The sequence below is a fragment of the Cherax quadricarinatus genome, chromosome 12 (genome assembly GCF_038502225.1).
Source record: "Cherax quadricarinatus isolate ZL_2023a chromosome 12, ASM3850222v1, whole genome shotgun sequence".
Taxonomy (NCBI): domain Eukaryota; kingdom Metazoa; phylum Arthropoda; class Malacostraca; order Decapoda; family Parastacidae; genus Cherax; species Cherax quadricarinatus.
In genome coordinates this window covers 47156532-47176710 of record NC_091303.1, presented here as the reverse complement: position 1 = coordinate 47176710, position 20179 = coordinate 47156532, and the positions used below count along the sequence as shown (strand labels likewise).

The 20179-nt window shown below is 40.8% G+C and overlaps 1 protein-coding gene across 1 annotated transcript in view; it reads left to right on the top strand.

Moving 5' to 3' along the window:
• Nucleotides 1–20179, top strand: part of LOC128703252 (protein Star) — a 170835-nt gene that overhangs the window by 62221 nt on the left and 88435 nt on the right. The gene's annotated exons all lie outside the window — the stretch shown is intronic.

Sequence of the window (20179 nt, the reverse complement as noted above, 5' to 3'; positions counted from 1 at the left end):
TTACTTGGTCCCACTTTATGTTTTTGTTATTGAAGTTGAATTTGGTGAATGCTCCCTCGTGACTAGTCTCATTTTGTCGGTCTGGGGCTCCTCGCATACATGTCTGAACCTCAATTATGTTGTGATCTGAGTATATTGTTTTTGATATGGTGACATTTCTTATCAGATCATCATTGTTAGTGAATATGAGGTCTAGTGTATTCTCCAGTCTAGTAGGCTCTATTATTTGCTGGTTTAAATTGAATTTTGTGCAGAGATTTAAAAGCTCGTGTGAGTGTGAGTTTTCATCAGAGCTGCCTCCTGGTGTTATTACTGCAACAATATTATTTGCTATATTCCTCCATTTTAGGTGCCTTAAGTTGAAATCCCCCAGGAGCAAGATGTTGGGTGCAGGAGCTGGAAGATTTTCCAGACAGTGGTCAATTTTTAACAGCTGTTCCTGGAATTGCTGGGATGTTGCATCCGGAGGCTTGTAGACTACCACAATGACTAGGTTTTGGTTCTCGACCTTTACTGCTAAAACTTTCACTACGTCATTTGAGGCATTAAGCAGTTCTGTGCAAACAAGTGACTCTGCAATGTACAGGCCAACCCCCCCCCTTTTGCCTGTTCACTCTGTCACATCTGTATAGGTTGTAACCTGGGATCCATATTTCATTGTCCAAGTGATCCTTTATGTGGGTCTCAGTGAAAGCCGCGAACATTGCCTTTGCCTCTGCAAGCAGTCCACGGATGAAAGGTATTTTGTTGTTTGTTGCTGGCTTTAGACCCTGTATATTTGCAAGGAAGAATGTTATTGAACTGGTGGTATTGTTGGTACTGGGGGGGGATTTTTTTTCCGGCATTAGTATCTGTATCTGTTGGTTTGGAGTGGAGGCCATCGACTGTGGTTCCACTCCAGGAATGACTGGATTTGGTGTACGATTTCTGCCATTTCCTGCCAGTTTTTTTTCCTTCCTGGCACTAAAAAAACCTCTCCCTCTTGAGTGGCTGTGGCTACCCAGGTTTTCCCATGGCCTGGATGTTTTGTATCTTTTTGTCCCCTTTAGATGGTATGCCTGACAATTTAAGTTATAGCACAGTCTTTCCTGTACTGAAGAGGTACACATTTCAGGGTGAAAAAGCTTACAGGAAGGGAGTTTGCATTTTCCTGTTGTCATATGGGCATGGCATTTTCTAGGGTGGTCATAGTTGCACGTCCCATCTGTTTTTCCAGATTTCCCATGCCAGCAGATACCAAGTGCATAGTATGTGCACAGGCTTGGTTTCCGCTTGCCTTGGGTTTCTGTGACTGTATTCCCTGTTGGTGCATGTTTCCCTGTCTTACTTCTATCCTCCCTAGCACCAACAATGGAGCTCCCACCAGTTGTTTTTGGTAATTTATCCTCACTATTGCTATTGGAGTCCTCTTGTTTGCTATTTCCTGCGGTATTTCTAGTTTGCAATATTGGTTTTATCTTATCTTTGACTACACTTGTTTCCCTACTATGGCTCCTGTCCCCTATGAGGTCATTTATATTTATTCCTTCCTGCGTATAATTCCCGACTACCTGGACAAAATCTCCAGCTTCACCATTACTGTCTCCCAGGACAGTATCTCCAGCTTCACCATTTCTGTCTCCCAGGACAGCACCTCCAGCTTCACCATTACTGTCTCCCAGGACAGCACCTCCAGCTTTACTATTACTGTCTCCCAGGACATCACCTCCAGCCTTACAGTTTGTGACTACATGGCCAGTATCAAGGGCAGTACCATTCAGCCCAGACTTTTTATGTTCCCATCTGTTGTAGAAAGCTTCCAGGTTTTCTATGAAAGCAGCTTTGATGTTGTCCTCTTTTAATACCCTTGTGATTTTAGTCCACAGATTTTCCTCATTTGGGCATACCCAGAAACACTTCTCTGTTTTAATACTGCTTGTAGCTAGTTCTGGGATATCTGCACAAGGGGCGTGACACATAGCATAGAATAGCATAGAATATCAGCAATTATTGAGAGAAAGGGCCAGAAAGAGTATAAGTAATGAGGTCGAAATGGTATGGGGAAAATTTAAGAATGTAGTGTTTAAGTGCACAATAAGAGAGAGTATACGTGGGTGGGTACGGGAGCAAAGTGGAGCGATTGGTCGAAAGAAGTAAAAAGGATCAAAAGATGTTAATGAAGGAAAAGTTGGCATATAAAAGGTTTGTACAGTGAAGTAAAATTGAGAATGTGGAGGTTAAAAAGAGTGGTGAGGAGTCCAGTGACAGAGTGGGTAAAGTTTTATCAACAAATTTTGCTGATAATAGGAAAAAAAGTTTTGGAGTGATATTAATAAGTTGTGAAAGCCAAGTGGACAAATGCATTTAACAATTAGAACTAAACTGAAGAATTATTAAATGGGGTGGTGGAGGTTTTGGGAAGATGGGAGGAATATTTTGAGTTGAATGTTGAGGAAGACAGCAAAACAATAATTTCATTCATTGGGCAGGGAGGTATAACATCTTGTAGGAATAAGGAAGAGAAGATGTGAGGCACTCGCTAAAATTAAAAATGGTAAAGCAACTGGTAAACAGTAGGCGGTATAGTTTTTTCTTGAGTGGTGAATTTATTCACTTTATGTATGAAGGGGGGAAAGATAATCAGGGATCGGCATACGGTATGTATAGATCATTTGCATAAGGGAAAATGGGCTAAGAAATAGTGTAAGAATAATTGGGAAATAAGCTTCTAGAGTATACCTGGTCAAGTATAAAGAAGACTCAATATTGAAGAAATTAAACATAAGACAGTAGGACTGCTGAATAAGGAGGTTTCAGGATGAGTATGAAATGTGTTAATCATTTTTTTACATTAAACTATATAAGTGAATAATACTTAGATTAAGGTAAGACGCTTTTTTGTTACATTTATGGATTTAGAAAAGCCATATTGTCAGGAAAAAGAACTATCGAGTTTCACTGGTAAACATTAATGGAAATATAAACTTATAATTGGAAAATGAAGAAAGGCGCAAGTAAATATTACTGATAAATTTAACCGCCATTTTTAAATAATCTTAACCTAAATTAAAACTTAAATAAAAATAAACGGATTAATTATCGCTTAACACAAAAAAAAAATCTCAGCCAGAGTAGCAAGTACACGTCAGTGACGTTGTCTATGGTGACGTACAACTCAAAGATAATTACTGACGTTCTCTATAAGGTGATGAAACCACCTTATATGTAACAGGAATGTTAAAGAGTGCTTCAGATGTCACAGGCAGGCCAAGTGATGTGCCAGTGGAGGTCTACCAGGAGGTCGAGAGGGTAAGGTTGATCAAGCGCCTCCGTGTTACAGGTAGTTCACCAGCAGACCATTAACAAGCTAAGTGAACATTGTTATAATGCCTCCGTGATATCCGTAGATATTGACCCAGATCATTGCAGTTCGTATAATGTTCGTAAAAGACCAAACCTGTTTACTTATCCAGTTCGTTAAAAAAAAAAAATCTCGTTCCCATCCAACTCTCTCCACGGAGAACCAAGCCGTAAATTCAAGACTGGAAGAAAACAATGTTGAAGGCCAAGGCATAATCCAGCTCTTAACACAGTAAGGAAGCTCACTTTGTGTACACTTCTTTCTTAGTCTCAGTAAGCTGACCAGAGTTAATTTTATGTAGATCAAACTTTTCTTTGTTCTATATACTTGGAAAAAATCCTTTGGATTAGTTTTCGAATCCTTAGCAACTTTAATTTCATAGTCACTTTTAGCTTTTCATAACACTTCAATTTCATTCTTTATTCGAATATACTAATTTATGAGATGATCCTGACTTCTTTTGAAGTCAGGATCATCTCATAAATTTGAACATTTTTTCCTCCATTTCGGATCATTTCTTCTTGATCTTATTTCTCTACACGAAATAAATTTTCTCTGAACAGCGTGTACAGTGTTTAGAAAACTGACATTTTGATAGTTCTCTTCGTTACCCCAGATTAGATTAGATTTTGCCACCGAAGTGGCTAGTTTATTGTGCACCCCATATCCATCCTGTGGACGGTAGCGCGAGAGCATATGGATACACAAAAGGCCTAGGAACTAGGCCCCAAAGGGTTAACAGGAATACATATGGATTTATATCTACATATCTATAGTTCACTTATCTGTTACAAGCAAATTTAGGAAATTTGCTTAGTATATCTGGTATCTTATTTTCATTAATAAGATATCTTGACATGTCACATAGGTTATTATACTGTCTGTCTCTGTATTCCTCAATAAGTGGACAATTAAGCACATAGTGTTCAAGACAGTGACCATATGCCTGATCACATAATTTACATTTAGTTTGATCATCATCTGTGTGTCTCCCAAACTGCCAGAAGTACTTGTAGCCAAGCCTAAGCCTGGCCACTACAACATCAGTCAGTCTGTTCACATTGCAAGTTGCTCCATAAACATACTTATCTACGTTCATGTTATCATAGTGGGTTATAGATCTACTCAGGCTTCTAACTGCATTCCTATAACAATCATCTTCATTATTTACTTCTCTCCTAATATTATTCCTAATGCTAGACACAGTTATACCAAAGTTATATTCTACGTTCTCCTTCTGGATACTCTTCTTGGCTAACATATCAACTTTATCATGAAGGAGTAATCCAATGTGTGATGGGATCCATAGCAATTGTACATTAATTCCTTTGTCCCTAATTTTTGAGTATCTATACCTGGCTTCCCCAATGAGCATGTTGTTGGAGTCATTATATGAGCCAAGAGCCTTCAATGATGACATAGAATCAGTAATGATGATAGAGTCAAGCTCAGTGTCATAGGTTAGCTTTAGCGCCATTAGGATTGCAAACAATTCAGTTTGCAGTGTAGATGCCCAGTTGTTAATTCTTATGCCTAACTCAACAAATTTATTATCGTTCTTAACTAGGGAGGTGGCAACAAGAGCAGATGCAGCCCTGCCAGAAGACTCCTGTTTAGATCCATCAGTGTATATAACTTGTGATAACATCGTTACCCCAGACCACACGTCACAGGTGTTCTCTAGTCTCATTGAAAACTGCTACACGGAGCCCATACTGAATTATCTTTACTTACATATTTCCATTCAAAGTTAAATGATTTGTGGTCGCTCGTGCCAGATTCCTCCTTAATCTCTGGATTATTAACAAGAGTTTCCTTATTTGTCAGAACTAAACCAAGTTGGTTATTTTCCCTCGTTGGTTCTATCTCAAACTGTTTCAATAAACAGTCCTGAATTACCTCGAGGAAGTTGTCTGACCCAGCATTTCCAGTCAAGGAATTCCAGTCAATATATTTAAGGAAAAATCTAGAACACTACGTTATCGTGCCTTGAACCCAATATCCTCACTTGGTCTCTATTTTTTTTTATATTTTATTTAAAACAGTTCATACAATATACATAGATAGTTACGTATATAAATATGATATAAATATACATAAAAAGAGGTATTATCAGTGGGTGTGTTGCGGTCCACTAAGTAGCACTATATGATCATAATGATTCTGATATACACCTAACTACATAACTAACACACTACTGCAAAATACACAGTGCTACTATCACTGTTTTTTCACAATGTAAAATGACACAAAGTACTTACAATACTACTGACTCCCCCCCCCCCCAACATTTTTATATTTCATTTAAAACATCATAAATACAAGGCTGCTTAAAAATTAAATAGCATCACCATACATATTCTATAGAGTACAACGAGGTACACACCATAAATACCAGAAAAAAACTTTGTAACTAATACAAATAGATATATACAACAAACACACCATAAAACGCATACGTACGTTTCACTAAACACTCACAATACCAAAAGATAAAACTGTTTGTGTAACAAATATAACACTGGTGGAAACCCCACTTAACCCATTATAAGTTACATTCACATCATACAAACATGTTACATTGATGATTAAACAATAGTTTATGTAATTTGCATACAAAATATACAATTGTTTATAGAAATTCAAACTTAGACACAAATTCAATGATTTACTCTAGCACAAATTCATTAACATAATAAATATTAAATAAATTGACGATCATATTAATCGTCAGCAATTTCCTTCCATTCTATATGTTTACCTGGAGTTTACCTGGAGAGAGTTCCGGGGGTCAACGCCCCCGCGGCCCGGTCTGTGACCAGGCCTCCTGGTGGATCAGAGCCTGATCAACCAGGCTGTTGCTGCTGGCTGCACGCAAACCAACGTACGAGCCACAGCCCGGCTGATCCGGAACTGACTTTAGGTGCTTGTCCAGTGCCAGCTTGAAGACTGCCAGGGGTTTGTTGGTAATCCCCCTTATGTGTGCTGGGAGGCAGTTGAACAGTCTCGGGCCCCTGACACTTATTGTATGGTCTCTTAACGTGCTAGTGACACCCCTGCTTTTCATTGGGGGGATGGTGCATCGTCTGCCAAGTCTTTTGCTTTCGTAGTGAGTGATTTTCGTGTGCAAGTTCGGTACTAGTCCCTCTAGGATTTTCCAGGTGTATATAATCATGTATCTCTCCCTCCTGCGTTCCAGGGAATACAGGTTTAGGAACCTCAAGCGCTCCCAATAATTGAGGTGTTTTATCTCCGTTATGCGCGCCGTGAAAGTTCTCTGTACATTTTCTAGGTCGGCAATTTCACCTGCCTTGAAAGGTGCTGTTAGTGTGCAGCAATATTCCAGCCTAGATAGAACAAGTGACCTGAAGAGTGTCATCATGGGCGTGGCCTCCCTAGTTTTGAAGGTTCTCATTATCCATCCTGTCATTTTTCTAGCAGATGCGATTGATACAATGTTATGGTCCTTGAAGGTGAGATCCTCCGACATGATCACTCCCAGGTGTGTTCAGTCTTGATACCTATGAACTACGTTTGAATCACAAACACAAATCACAACATTACGAAATATTTATAGGATAAATTTGGACGACTCAGAGTAATGTACACGTGTTATATCCCTTTAATACTTTGGTGACTCACAGACTAGATTGAACAGTAACAGGGAAGGGATAAAACATGCATATATATATATATATATATATATATATATATATATATATATATATATATATATATATATATATATATATATATATATATATATATATATATATATATATATATATATATATATATATATATATATGTATGCAGGTTTGTAAACCCAAATATCTGGACCTATAAAACACAATCAAAAACAAAATACTAAGAAAACTTGTGACTCAAGAAAAAAGTCTTTACACAAAAGGAAAGCTTCAAAAACACAACAAATACTGTAAAGGCGCCACTGTCATTCTGTACACAAAAGGTATAGTAAGTAACCCTAACTCCAGAATCAACAAACACATCCATAACAACTAGAATACATCCATGCCCAAACTCATATGCACGCAACTCACACCTCCCCTCCTCCCAAGAGACGAGCCAGCTATTGCCCACTGACCTACACGGAAACTTACCCGGCATGCCCGTAAATTATTCACAAATTCACAAGGCTTTCAATAGTTAGCCTTTTATAACCGTCCGAAAAACCCTTATCCCACCTCATCCCATACAATTCCCTATTCCTACACATTGTACGATAAAACGTTATTGCAAGGACACGCCGTCTCACCTCACTTACCCCTTTCCCCCTCATTACCCACGAAATATAAATGTAATCCACGATAAGGAAATGTGTAGAATTTTTAACACATACTTCCTCTCAGTTTTTACACAGGAGGATACCAGCGATATTCCAGTAATGATAAAAGATTAGATTTTGCCACCGAAGTGGCTAGTTTATTGTGCACCCCATATCCATCCTGTGGACGGTAGCGCGAGAGCATATGGATACACAAAAGGCCTAGGAACTAGGCCCCAAAGGGTTAACAGGAATACATATGGATTTATATCTACATATCTATAGTTCACTTATCTGTTACAAGCAAATTTAGGAAATTTGCTTAGTATATCTGGTATCTTATTTTCATTAATAAGATATCTTGACATGTCACATAGGTTATTATACTGTCTGTCTCTGTATTCCTCAATAAGTGGACAATTAAGCACATAGTGTTCAAGAGAATGACCATATGCCTGATCACATAATTTACATTTAGTTTGATCATCATCTGTGTGTCTCCCAAACTGCCAGAAGTACTTATAACCAAGCCTAAGCCTGGCCACTACAACATCAGTCAGTCTGTTCACATTGCAAGTTGCTCCATAAACATACTTATCTACGTTCATGTTATCATAGTGGGTTATAGATCTACTCAGGCTTCTAACTGCATTCCTATAACAATCATTTTCATTATTTACTTCTCTCCTAATATTATTCCTAATGCTAGACACAGTTATACCAAAGTTATATTCTACATTCTCCTTCTCGATACTCTTCTTGGCTAACATATCAACTTTATCATGAAGGAGTAATCCAATGTGTGATGGGATCCATAGCAATTGTACATTAATTCCTTTTTCCCTAATTTTTGAGTATCTATACCTGGCTTCCCCAATGAGCATGTTGTTGGAGTCATTATATGAGCCAAGAGCCTTCAATGATGACATAGAATCAGTAATGATGATAGAGTCAAGCTCAGTGTCATAGGTTAGCTTTAGCGCCATTAGGATTGCAAACAATTCAGTTTGCAGTGTAGACGCCCAGTTGTTAATTCTTATGCCTAACTCAACAAATTTATTATCGTTCTTAACTAGGGAGGTGGCAACAAGAGCAGATGCAGCCCTGCCAGAAGACTCCTGTTTAGATCCATCAGTGTATATAACTTGTGATAACTTGTTACTACCAGCTAGGTGAGAAATTTCTTCTTGAGCAGTTGCTCTAACAAGAGATTTAAGGAAGGGATTACTAGCAATGAGCTTCTTGGGAGGAACTTGTAGGTATGTGATATTAAATGAACACATCTTCCATGGAGGGGTGAAATGCTCTTGTTGCCTACAGTGATACAGTTCATGCAGGTTATAAAACTTAATGCAATTGCACGTTTTCACAATCCATTTAGATCTGTGTGTATTTACCTCTAGACACTTGGTAAGATTCACTGTGACAGTGTCTGGTTCGTTTCTCAACATTCTAATACCGAGTACAGTGTTAATTTCAACAATCCTATCACTGATACTAGAAATACCAAGCTCCTTCCTCATGTTAAGAACTTTTGTAGATCTGGGACAGCCAAGAATAATCCTGAGAGCTTCATTTTGCATTAACTCCAAGGGTCGGAGAGAACTTTCTCTAGCTAATATCAACATGGGAGCAGCATAATCAATTAAGGACCTAACATAGGCTATGTACATCATTCTCACGATTCTCACATTTGCACCATAGTTGGGATTGTAGCCAGCAACAGCTTTGAGAGCATTTAGCCTAGCTTTACATTTCTTGTTTAGTTGTGGTATAGTGGATTTGTTAAAGGGTACATCTACACCAAGATATCTGTAAGTTTTAACGTAGCTAATGATTTCACCCTGCAAATAGATGGGTGGGGGATGTCGTTTGCTTGTTAATATCTTAGTTTTAGAGGAAGATATTATGAGGCCTAGTCGATTACAAATTGCTTGAACTTCATTAAGAATGGTATTCATCTTCTTATGCCCTGTTGTATGGATCATGATATCATCAGCATAGCTTATAGCTATATGTTTAGGTGAGGCAGGTAGAGCATTTAGGAGAGCATTAATCAGAATATTAAATAGCATGGGACTAAGAACTCCTCCCTGCGGTGTACCTAAAGACATTTCTTTAGAATCACTTCTGAAGCCTTGGTAAAGGACAGAGGATACTCTATTTGACAGGTATCCTATTATCCAGCAGAGTAAGCTACCACCAATATTCATTTTGGCTAGTTCATGTAGTATAACGGTTCTGTTCGCAATATCAAATGCAGATTTTAGATCAAGAAAAGTGGTAAAACTAGTAGAGGTGTGTGCAGTGAGAAAGGTGGAAATACAGTTCTGCACACTTTTACCTTTCATGAACCCATAGAGGTAGGGGGAAAGTTGATGTCTGATTCTGTAGTACAGTCTGTTAAGCATCATTCTTTCAAAAGTTTTACAAAGACAACTAGTTAAGGAGATCGGCCTAAATGTATCAGGCTGTTGGGGCTTAGGGATAGGCACAATGAGACTATTGGTCCAGGAAGTAGGAAGAACGCCCTCAATGTAACTGAGATTATACAGTGCCAACAAAGGGTTATCAGGCACGTGCCTTAGAGTTCTGAGAATATCATAGGTTATACCATCCTCTCCAGGAGCAGTTGATCGACCTTTGGTTAATGCATTATCTAATTCATACTCGGTAAAGAGGCAATCACTCTCATCAATATTTTGGCTCATAAAATTAATCAGTTTCAACATTTCTTCAGAAGTACTCTCTAAATTTTTTCTAATATGAGATGGAAGGCTTTCATGCCTGGATGTTTTGGACCAGTCATTTATGAGGTCATTTGCTTTTTCAAGAGGAAAGGGATGAGCAACATTGCCAGTCTTTTTCCTGGTTATTTTATTTATACCTTTCCAAGCCAAACTCAAAGGGGTGGACCTATTTAATCCACTAACAAACTGTTCCCATTCCTGTTGCCTAAGTTCTTCCTTTCTATTCCTTGCATTTGTTAGTGCAGCTTGGAACGTTCTGAGCAGGTCTGGGGTTCTACATTCACGGTATGCTTTACCAATCCTCCTAGCTGCATGTGTTAGATTGCGCAGCTGTGGATCATTATAGTATTTACATTGGTTTTTATTGTTATTTATAGTGGAGGGTTTTTGTTTCCTATTCCTGCCCACTTGATCTGTGAGAACACTCTCAATAGTGGTAATTAAATCATCATTAAATTTTTGTGTGCCAATGGGCTCGTAATTCTTATACCATTGATCCAAGTGGTTAATAAAGTTGTCTCTGTGTTCTGGTTTGAGAATAAGTTTCCTCCTTCTGTATTTAGCTCCTTGATTGCTGGAGATGTGATCAAGATTGACAGTTGTTAGTCTTGGGAAGTGATCAGATAGAAGATCATCAACTATGACAGAGTCATGCATCGTATATGATGTATTAAATCCAAGACACAGATCTAGTATGCCACCATATATGTGAGTAGGCTCAGTAGTGCCCACAATTCGAACATTATCATGCTCATTTAGCAATCTCACTAGTTTAGTTCCATTGGTGTTTGTTATAGACCCACCAATATTCTTATGTCTGGCATTAAAATCTCCAAGAATGATGGTAGGTTCACTATTGATGCGATCTGGTAAAGCATCAGGTCGAAGCTGGTTCGCTGGGGCATAGAGATTAAAAATGTTTATGGAAAAATCGCCTGCATATACTTTGACACCATGATACTGCATGTTAACTCGACTCTGCAAGGAAAGGAGTGAATGTGGCAAGCTCTTTCTGACATACATCACACAACAGTTGGTTGACCTTAGGTTATACGCTGCATATCCAGGCAAGTTTGGTGGAGGTGCTCCATCTTTCAATCTACATTCCTGCAAACAGATGACATCAATATTCTTGGTTGCACTAATATGATGTAAGTCAGGCAACCGCTTCCTGATGGAAGCAATGTTCCATGAAAAGATTTGTAATGTATCCATTGTAGTGAGTTATTACAATCTCTTGCTCATAAGATGGTAAAACTATTATGCTTTGACTACAGTGTGCAGATACTTAAGAGCAAATAGCATAGTTTGTACGTCTTTATCTTCAGGACCTTTATTTTTAAGCATTTTTCGGCATTTTGGCAGCCAGTGATAAGGCAAGTCTTGAAGGCAAGAGTTATGGGCTTCTTTCTCACAAATTGCTGGAAGCTGAACGGAGATTGCTGCACTTTTGACATCATCACCATTCTCAAGAGCATCATCCTGATTACATATATTTATTAAACTTGTCAGGATCTGTTCAAGATGCTCAATTTTTTTCTGGAAAGTTGTTATAATATGAGGAAGGTCTAACGAATCCAATGCCTCTCCGGAGGATGGCACTTCTGGGTTAGTGCTTTCTTTAACACCTATCACCTTAACAGGTACCATGGTTACATTAGTGTTCTCTGTTTCATCATTCATTGCAGGTAGGTCCTGTGCATCTGACTCATCTCCAATTTCCAGGGAGGTTACCTGTGTGGTGTCCGTCTGACTGTTGTAGTTGTGTGTATTGGGAGAAATGACAAACTCATCCCCATATTCAGGTGTAGCCATAGGTATCTGTAGTGGCAGACCAGTAGTTCCATATGTGCTAGCAGGGATGGCTAGCTCCTCCACAGCTGGTGTGTGTGATGGCATTCTGGTATCACCAGAATCCTTTGCAGTGAGGTGGGGTTCTTGCACACTTTGCAGAGGTTCAGTCTCAGATCTGGCTGTGGTAGACTGGATGGCCCCATCCTCAGTTACCATTAAAGGACTGTTATCAGGTTTACATCGAAGGTTGTTTGGGTTCTGACTGCAGTCCTTGTGGGAGACTGTAACCCCAACTTCTTTACAGTTAATACACTTAAATTTTCGGCTGTCAGGGCCTACTGTGCATTCTCTAGTGGAATGTTTCCCAGCACACTTACCACACCAAGAATGTAGTATTCCACAGTCTACTGCAACATGGCCATAGTGCTGGCATTTGTAACACCTACGTTTAGGGGGTAGGTACACTTCGATGTTTAGGAAACGTAAACCATGCACCCAGATATTCCGGGGGAGGGGCACAGGACCTACCCAACTGGCAATAATTTGGGATTTTCCTTTAAGTCTTTTAGGCTTGATGACATGCTCACTTAGAGTCAGATGGGATGGGTCCATGCAGAGAGGGTATCCAAAGATTATGATACTGACCCATTTTTTAAAGTGGTGAGTGTCTGATGGAGGTCGGAGCAGCTTAATATCCCCATAAGGTGTACTAAGTAGATCATTAATCAGCTCTTTATTCTGTTCCACAAACACAAAGTTGTGTGTGTTTTTCCTAAATTGGATCCTTGAGTTAGGATGCTTGTTTACAGCTTCCATTAGCCATGCACACTTAGCAGGCAGCGGGGTGTTGTCAGGGAAGTTCAGCTTAACACATTCTTCCTTTGAAGAAAGACTTCTTGCAGCCTCTGTGCACCAAGGACGTTTAGTATCACATTGTGTACGAGTCAAGTGAGTCTGACTACGTCGACGCTCTAGCCCTTTCTCACTTTTTCTCTTTTGTTTACTTTTAAAGGTCTGGAAGCTATCTTCATTTCCATCACCTGCAGAAATAGGTTCCTCTATGACAGTTGCCATGTTTGCCAGTGATGATATCTGGTGTAAGACTCACAACACAAGAATTCCTCGCTTATCTTTCCCTTATAGCTTATGCAAGAGCAAATATTCACTACAAAGTCAGAAGTCCAAAATAGATCACAAGACACAAGTGCTCAAGTTCAATGAACACCTCCAACCATACTCAACCCAGACCACCACCACTCAATACGACACACACCCCACCAAAAACACACTCAGAGACCTCTTGTATGTGTGGTAATAATATGGTACATATAATGATATAATGGATGGTACAGGAGGCCTGGTCACAGACCGGGCCGCGGGGGCGCCGACCCCCGGAACTCCCTCCAGGCAAACTCCAGGTAAACAGGCGAGGTCTTACACCTTATCACAAATTACAAAGATGAAGAGAGAGAGAGAAAGAGAGAAAGTAGGTAATATTGAGCATAAAATTAGAATTCTGACATACATCACATTAAACATGAGGTTCAAATTCAATGATAACTTCCACTTGAGTTAGTTCAGGCTACTGCCACCTAATGTACCTCACTGAAATAATAATATAGCAGACATCACAATGAATGGTGAAGACAACCTCTTACCCCAACCATAGATTGTAAACAGTATTAAAATCCGAAAAAAAAAAAAAAAAAAAAAAAAAAAAAACAAAAAAAAAACTAGGTAATGTTACAATGACAATGAGATAAATCACTCTGGTTGACTTCCTTGGTCCATCCTGGGTAACTCACACATTACTATGTTATACATGTATGCAAGCATAAGTGTGCAGCTGTAGATAGATGAACCAGTACCTAAACAATCTCACTTACACACGCGTTACTATGTATGACAAGTGTTACCAAGTACACCAAGTGTACACTATCACTTAGAATACACTTTTGTTGATGTAAATATAGGTGAGAGTGGTACACCGCTGGTCGTAATAAACACACTCAACTTCTCAAGGTCACACACTAGGCCCAGCTTCTGGAGTTACCAGCGTTTTAATGTGTTTATTATGTGTCAGTGCGTGTCTGCAGTCATTAACTTGGTGTATCAGAAGTTAAACACTACAATCCAGTTGATCAAATAGTCTAAAACAATTTACACAATGTATAACTAGAAGTATAATGATTGCAAATTGTTACTATTACAATTTCAACTAGGCGCCAGACCCACTAGATGAGATGGCAAGGAACATAGATGTTAACAGGCTGACTCTTGCTTAACACAGTTGAAAGGTAACCGAATTACTCAAGTAAGAAAGTATTCATGAAACTGAACATTATGCAGGAGTAAGCTTGTTCACAGTAAAAATACAAAGCATAAGTTACACACTCACACCACAGATGAACACTGCAATTTGAAATATTACTGGGAATTTAGCAGTAAAGTTTCAGTCTGAACGAGAAAATGTATTAGAAAACACAACAATGACACTAGGACAAGCAACTTAACTATGTAACCGTATTTAATAGTTCAGTTACACTGAGCAGAGCATGTATTACACTGATTTATCAAATGCAAGGAGTCACTACACTGAAGTACACTCTGAGCCTTTTAAAGTCTTAATACAGGCTCACAAATGACAATTAACTGTTGGGGAAAGCAGCACTTAACACTTCTAGCACAAGTATGACAGATGAATGTTCACTGTGTACAAGCCAATCACCACAAGCTTACTATGTTTATAAGTGAACCTCTGGCATGTCCCACTCAAAATGTCAGCACTGCAATGCTCGTCAAATTGTTCTCAAGCCACTACAGGAAACACTGGTATGCCAGCAGCACTGCAGAACGTATACAGACATGCTGGGCCCTAGGACAGCTATTACTGCAGGCTGCCTTAGCCCGTTCTGGCTAGCTTCTAGTGCCACCCTCAAGCTTGCTTGACTGTGCTCGCCAAGCCCGCGCCAACCACCCGGACACCTGCTTGCAGCAGGCAGGCAGGCACACAGGGGACACTCGCAAGATGAGCGGAGTGCGGCACAGAGGACACAGGCACTCAAGCACCCATGTGGTCTGGCTAAAACCGCCTCTAGATCGCAAGCAAATAGAGGCGAACGGCTGAGTTCCAAATCGAAGAAGGAGAAGGGACAAGGAAAGGATATTAACCTCGCTAGACACAGGCAATATGGGTGTAGTGGCCTGCAGGTCGCAGTGCAATTTTCAAGGTCATTCACTGGGCCCACAGTCGTCTCGAGAGTTACCAACCCTGTACTACTTGTTAATGGTACGGCCGGAACACTGTAGAACGCTCACAAAGGCATTCTGGGATTCAGAACAGATGTAGCCTTGGCCTTCACTGGCTGGCTTGGAGCGCTGTTTGGCCTGGATCAGCTAAACTCGCCCTTATCCCATATGTAGATAATGGCGACGAGTTAAGGGATACCGGTGAATAGGAAAGTCGAGGAAGGGACATTCACCTCACTAGACACACGCAGTATGGGTGTAAGTGGCATGCGGGTCTTATAGTGCCATTTTCAAGGTCACCCAGCAGGCCAGACATTCCTCACTCATTTTAAGCCTACGTAGGTACTGATGGTAGCACAATGTCCTAAGTCAGCGTAATCCACTCATGCAAATAGTTACAACAAATCTGCAGCACTTGCGGAACTCACATATTCGAGTACCAGCGGGGCAGCAAAATACACCTCTACACTGCACGTCGTTGATAGAGGCGAACAGCTGAGTTTAAAGGAGGAGAGCTGGGGACACAGGAGAACAGCAGGGGCAACTGAGCACGCACATTCGCCTCTCTTCACATAGTCAATATGGGCGAAAGTCTCAGGCAGGTGATGCAGTGCCTCGCTCAAGGTCACAGGCTGAGGCAGACTTCTCAAGAGTTACCACACACTGCAATACTCGTAGAGATTGTTACTCCAAACTTGCAGAACTTCTAGCACACGTGTCTTGGAGTGAAAGACGAATTTTCAGTGTGTGGACACCTGGGTTACCAACTCACATAGGAATGCACACTCGTCGTTATTCCTAAGGTTGGTAAAGCGATGAGTTGTGAGCATTTTGAGAGGCACGAGTAGCAGTGGACTAGCAAAATTCGCCTCTACACTCCATGTTGATAGAGGCGAAAGGCTGAGGTCAAATGAAAGGCAGAGGGGAAGCAGAGGCCTGTGAGGGCCTTTGCAAAAAGGAAAACTATTTCCAGTGTTTGACCAGGTATATCCTTAGTCACAGCTCGCACATAAGAGTTCTCACAACACTGAAGCTGTCTTCCAACAGTAGGAGTTTTAATGATGACTTATCAGTCGGGAGAAATGGGTAGGCCTGTGAATTAATAGGTCCAGATCCTCAGCACACATCTACTCCCCTCAACCACTCAGCCGAGACTTGTTTCCCTACTATGGCTCCTATCCCCTATGAGGTCATTTATATGTATTCCTTCCTGCATATAATTCCCGACTACCTGGACAAAATCTCCAGCTTCACCATTACTGTCTCCCAGGACAGTATCTCCAGCTTCACCATTTCTGTCTCCCAGGACAGCACCTCCAGCTTCACCATTACTGTCTCCCAGGACAGCACCTCCAGCTTCACCATTACTGTCTCCCAGGACAGCACCTCCAGCTTTACTATTACTGTCTCCCAGGACATCACCTCCAGCCTTACAGTTTGTGACTACATGGCCAGTATCAAGGGCAGTACCATTCAGCCCAGACTTTTTATGTTCCCATCTGTTGTAGAAAGCTTCCAGGTTTTCTATGAAAGCAGCTTTGATGTTGTCCTCTTTTAATACCCTTGTGATTTTAGTCCACAGATTTTCCTCATTTGGGCATACCCAGAAACACTTCTCTGTTTTAATACTGCTTGTAGCTAGTTCTGGGATATCTGCACAAGGGGCGTGACACCAATTTCCACAAAAATGACAATTTATCCATGTGGAGGCCCGTTTGTTTGACTGACCACAGACTACACACAGCTTCATAATGATTTGAATGGTTGATTTACTGCAATTCTACTAGCAACCTCTTGAATATTATATTAATAACCTTAAATGAAGCTCTAGCTATTTGTATTTCTGTTTCTAACTCTTTTTGTATATTGGACAGCTTACCGTCACGTTCCTGATTTTTAATGTTTGTGTTTATAAGGGCGCCTACAACCCCATCCGTTTACAGTCTGCTTTATTGTCCAACGAAACTGTTTGAAACCAGTCCCGGGTTCGGACCAGTCAAGGGTTCGGACCAATGTTTTTCCGTTCCCTTACCATCAACAAAGCCCGTAGTACAATCTCACATTCCTTCAATTCCATTCCCCCATACCACTTTTTCAATCTCATATATACCTGTTCCATATTTCCCGCCATCACACCCATACGCCAAACCTCCCACTTTAGAAAAACACATTTTACCCTACGCTTTAAGTCCAACAATCCCAAACCTCCTCGACGGACAGGTAACATAACAACCTCACGTTTTAACCAATCACACCTCGATCCCCACAAAAAGGTAAATACTCGTCTCAATATTCCATTGATCACTGTCCCTGTAATCGGGAATACAGCCGCAATGTGCCACACCTTACTATATTCCTCCCGCGCCACATCCAAATCGTCTCTATAAATAATACCACAAATCTTTAATGACATCGCAGTCGTGTTAACCACCTTACAGCTCACCATTCATCCCCCTTTCCAGGTACTCAACCCCATGATCATTGACTTTTCACTATTTACCTTCATACCCGTGGCTCATTCAAACACACGTACAACATCTTCCAACACTTTCATAGACATCCGTTCACACACCAAAACAGTCGTGTCATCTACATAACCTATTAATGCCGGCCAACATCTCCCTACCCCTACCTCCCCTCACCCCGGGAATTGAATGTGCTCTCAACCATCCTGTAAAAGGGATCCTGAAAACACGCAAATAAGATCTGACATAGGGCACCCTTGTCGTAAACCTCTACCCATCTCAAAGTCCGTCCCCATACACCCATTTATTTGTACTCTCATCTTTGCTCCCTTATACAGCGTATTTACCCATCCAACTATTTCTTCACCGTAACCCTGTCTCCTAAGTATACTCTGCAGTGCACCTCTTTCCACTCTATCATAGGTGGCTCACCAGTCTAAGGCCAGTAAAGCCGCCCCCTCCCCCCCCCCCTTTGACTCCACAAAACTTCTTAAAATCCCGTGACCTTCTAACATCGACCTGCCCGGCAACCCAAACTGCGATGGTGAAACAACCCTCCCCACCACGCATTTCACCCTATTACCCAAAATTTTAGCGAAAACCTAATAGTCTGCACAGAGCAACGATATTGCCCTATACTTCCCAAGGTCTGGCTGCCCTTTGCCTTTCGGGATCAGCACCACAATTGCTGTATTCTGCTTATTCCCTAACGTACCCTTCTCCTTCATACAATTTAATAATCTTACCATGAACTTCCCAATCAGCGCCCAATGCTGTAAATAAAATTCCACTAGAAAACCATCAATACCCGGGGTTTTGCCCTTTCTCATTCCGTGTAAAGCAATTTCAATTTCCTCCTAAGTAATATCCCCACCCAAAGCCTTCCTATCACTATGACCCAAATTGCACTTGGCATATGTGCACACCCTATTTAATTCCACTTCATCCACATCACTACTAGTCCAGTATTTTCTATACCACATATCTGCATATGCACTCATAGCTTTCGTGTTTCTTATCACTTGACCTGCTCTAATGGATTCCCATCGTCTCATGTACCTCCAAGCTCGGGATTGCCATCAGCGCCTGCTTTTGCTTTTGCTGCTGCAACACACATGCGGATGGTTTGTCTCCCCACAAAACTTCTTCTAATCCTGCTTGCACCCGCACCGCTTGAAACCGCTCATTATGCAACGTTCGCAAGCTCTCTGTTATGTCTACAATCTCGTCCATGGGGTAAACACCACCAACCTTTCCCTGCCCATAACAACCTCTTAATCGATCCTCTAAATAATTCACTAGTCCATATTTTAGAGTGTTTATACGTTTACCCTCCCTCACATAAAAGGATTTTATCCTTTCTTTTGCTACCAAGTCCCACCACGTTACAATGTCTTCTACCTCCTGAGCTTCCCTTGAAAGCTCTTTCCACAACAGAAAAACCCTCTAAACCTTCCTCATCACCTAACACACTAATATTTAATTTCCAATAAGGCCGATAAAATTCCGCCATCCCCTCCCACCCTACCTCCACTACTACTGCCCTATGATCTGACAAGACCGTCTCGACCATATTAAAAGACTTTGCAACTACTCCTTGAGAAATATACACTCTGTCCAACCTTGCAGCATATCCCCTTCTGATAAAAGTATGTTCCGTTTCCCACACCCCTCCCCCAAACACATCACGTAACTTAACATCCCTCAACAAATCTCTGAGAGGTGCAGACATATGCCCAGCCCCTTTGGGTTCGACGTCAGCCGCCCTGATGACAGTTCCAGTCACCCCCCACTATCGCCACTTCCGGAAGTGCACGCAAAAAATAAACAAGGTCCTCACACAAAATCCTTTCGTACCTTCGTGCTATTCTCCACAGGGGCATACACACTTAAAGATACACGCTTTCCCATCCAAGTTCCATCCACTCTCAGCACCCTCCCCCCACCCCCCTCACATCTCTGCAATACAAACGGGCTCGTCTCTTTTATTAAAAGACCCACACCACCTTTCAAATGGATAGTTGGCAGGGTCAGTACTTTATAACCTGCAACCTCCAACACTTCCCCCTCTTTGAAATTGTGTTCTTGAAGGAACATAACATCAACTCTATGCTTGCTAAGAAAATTGTTTAACCAATCTCTCTTTAGTCTAGTACATAAACCGTTAACATTAGCAGTCATACACCTAAGGCCTGTTATGTTTTCCACCCTTGCCTCTTCTCCTCTCGTTTTTCACCACTTGAATTGTTATTTCTATGGGTTTTCTTTACAGTACCTTCCCATTCGCCTCCCTTCT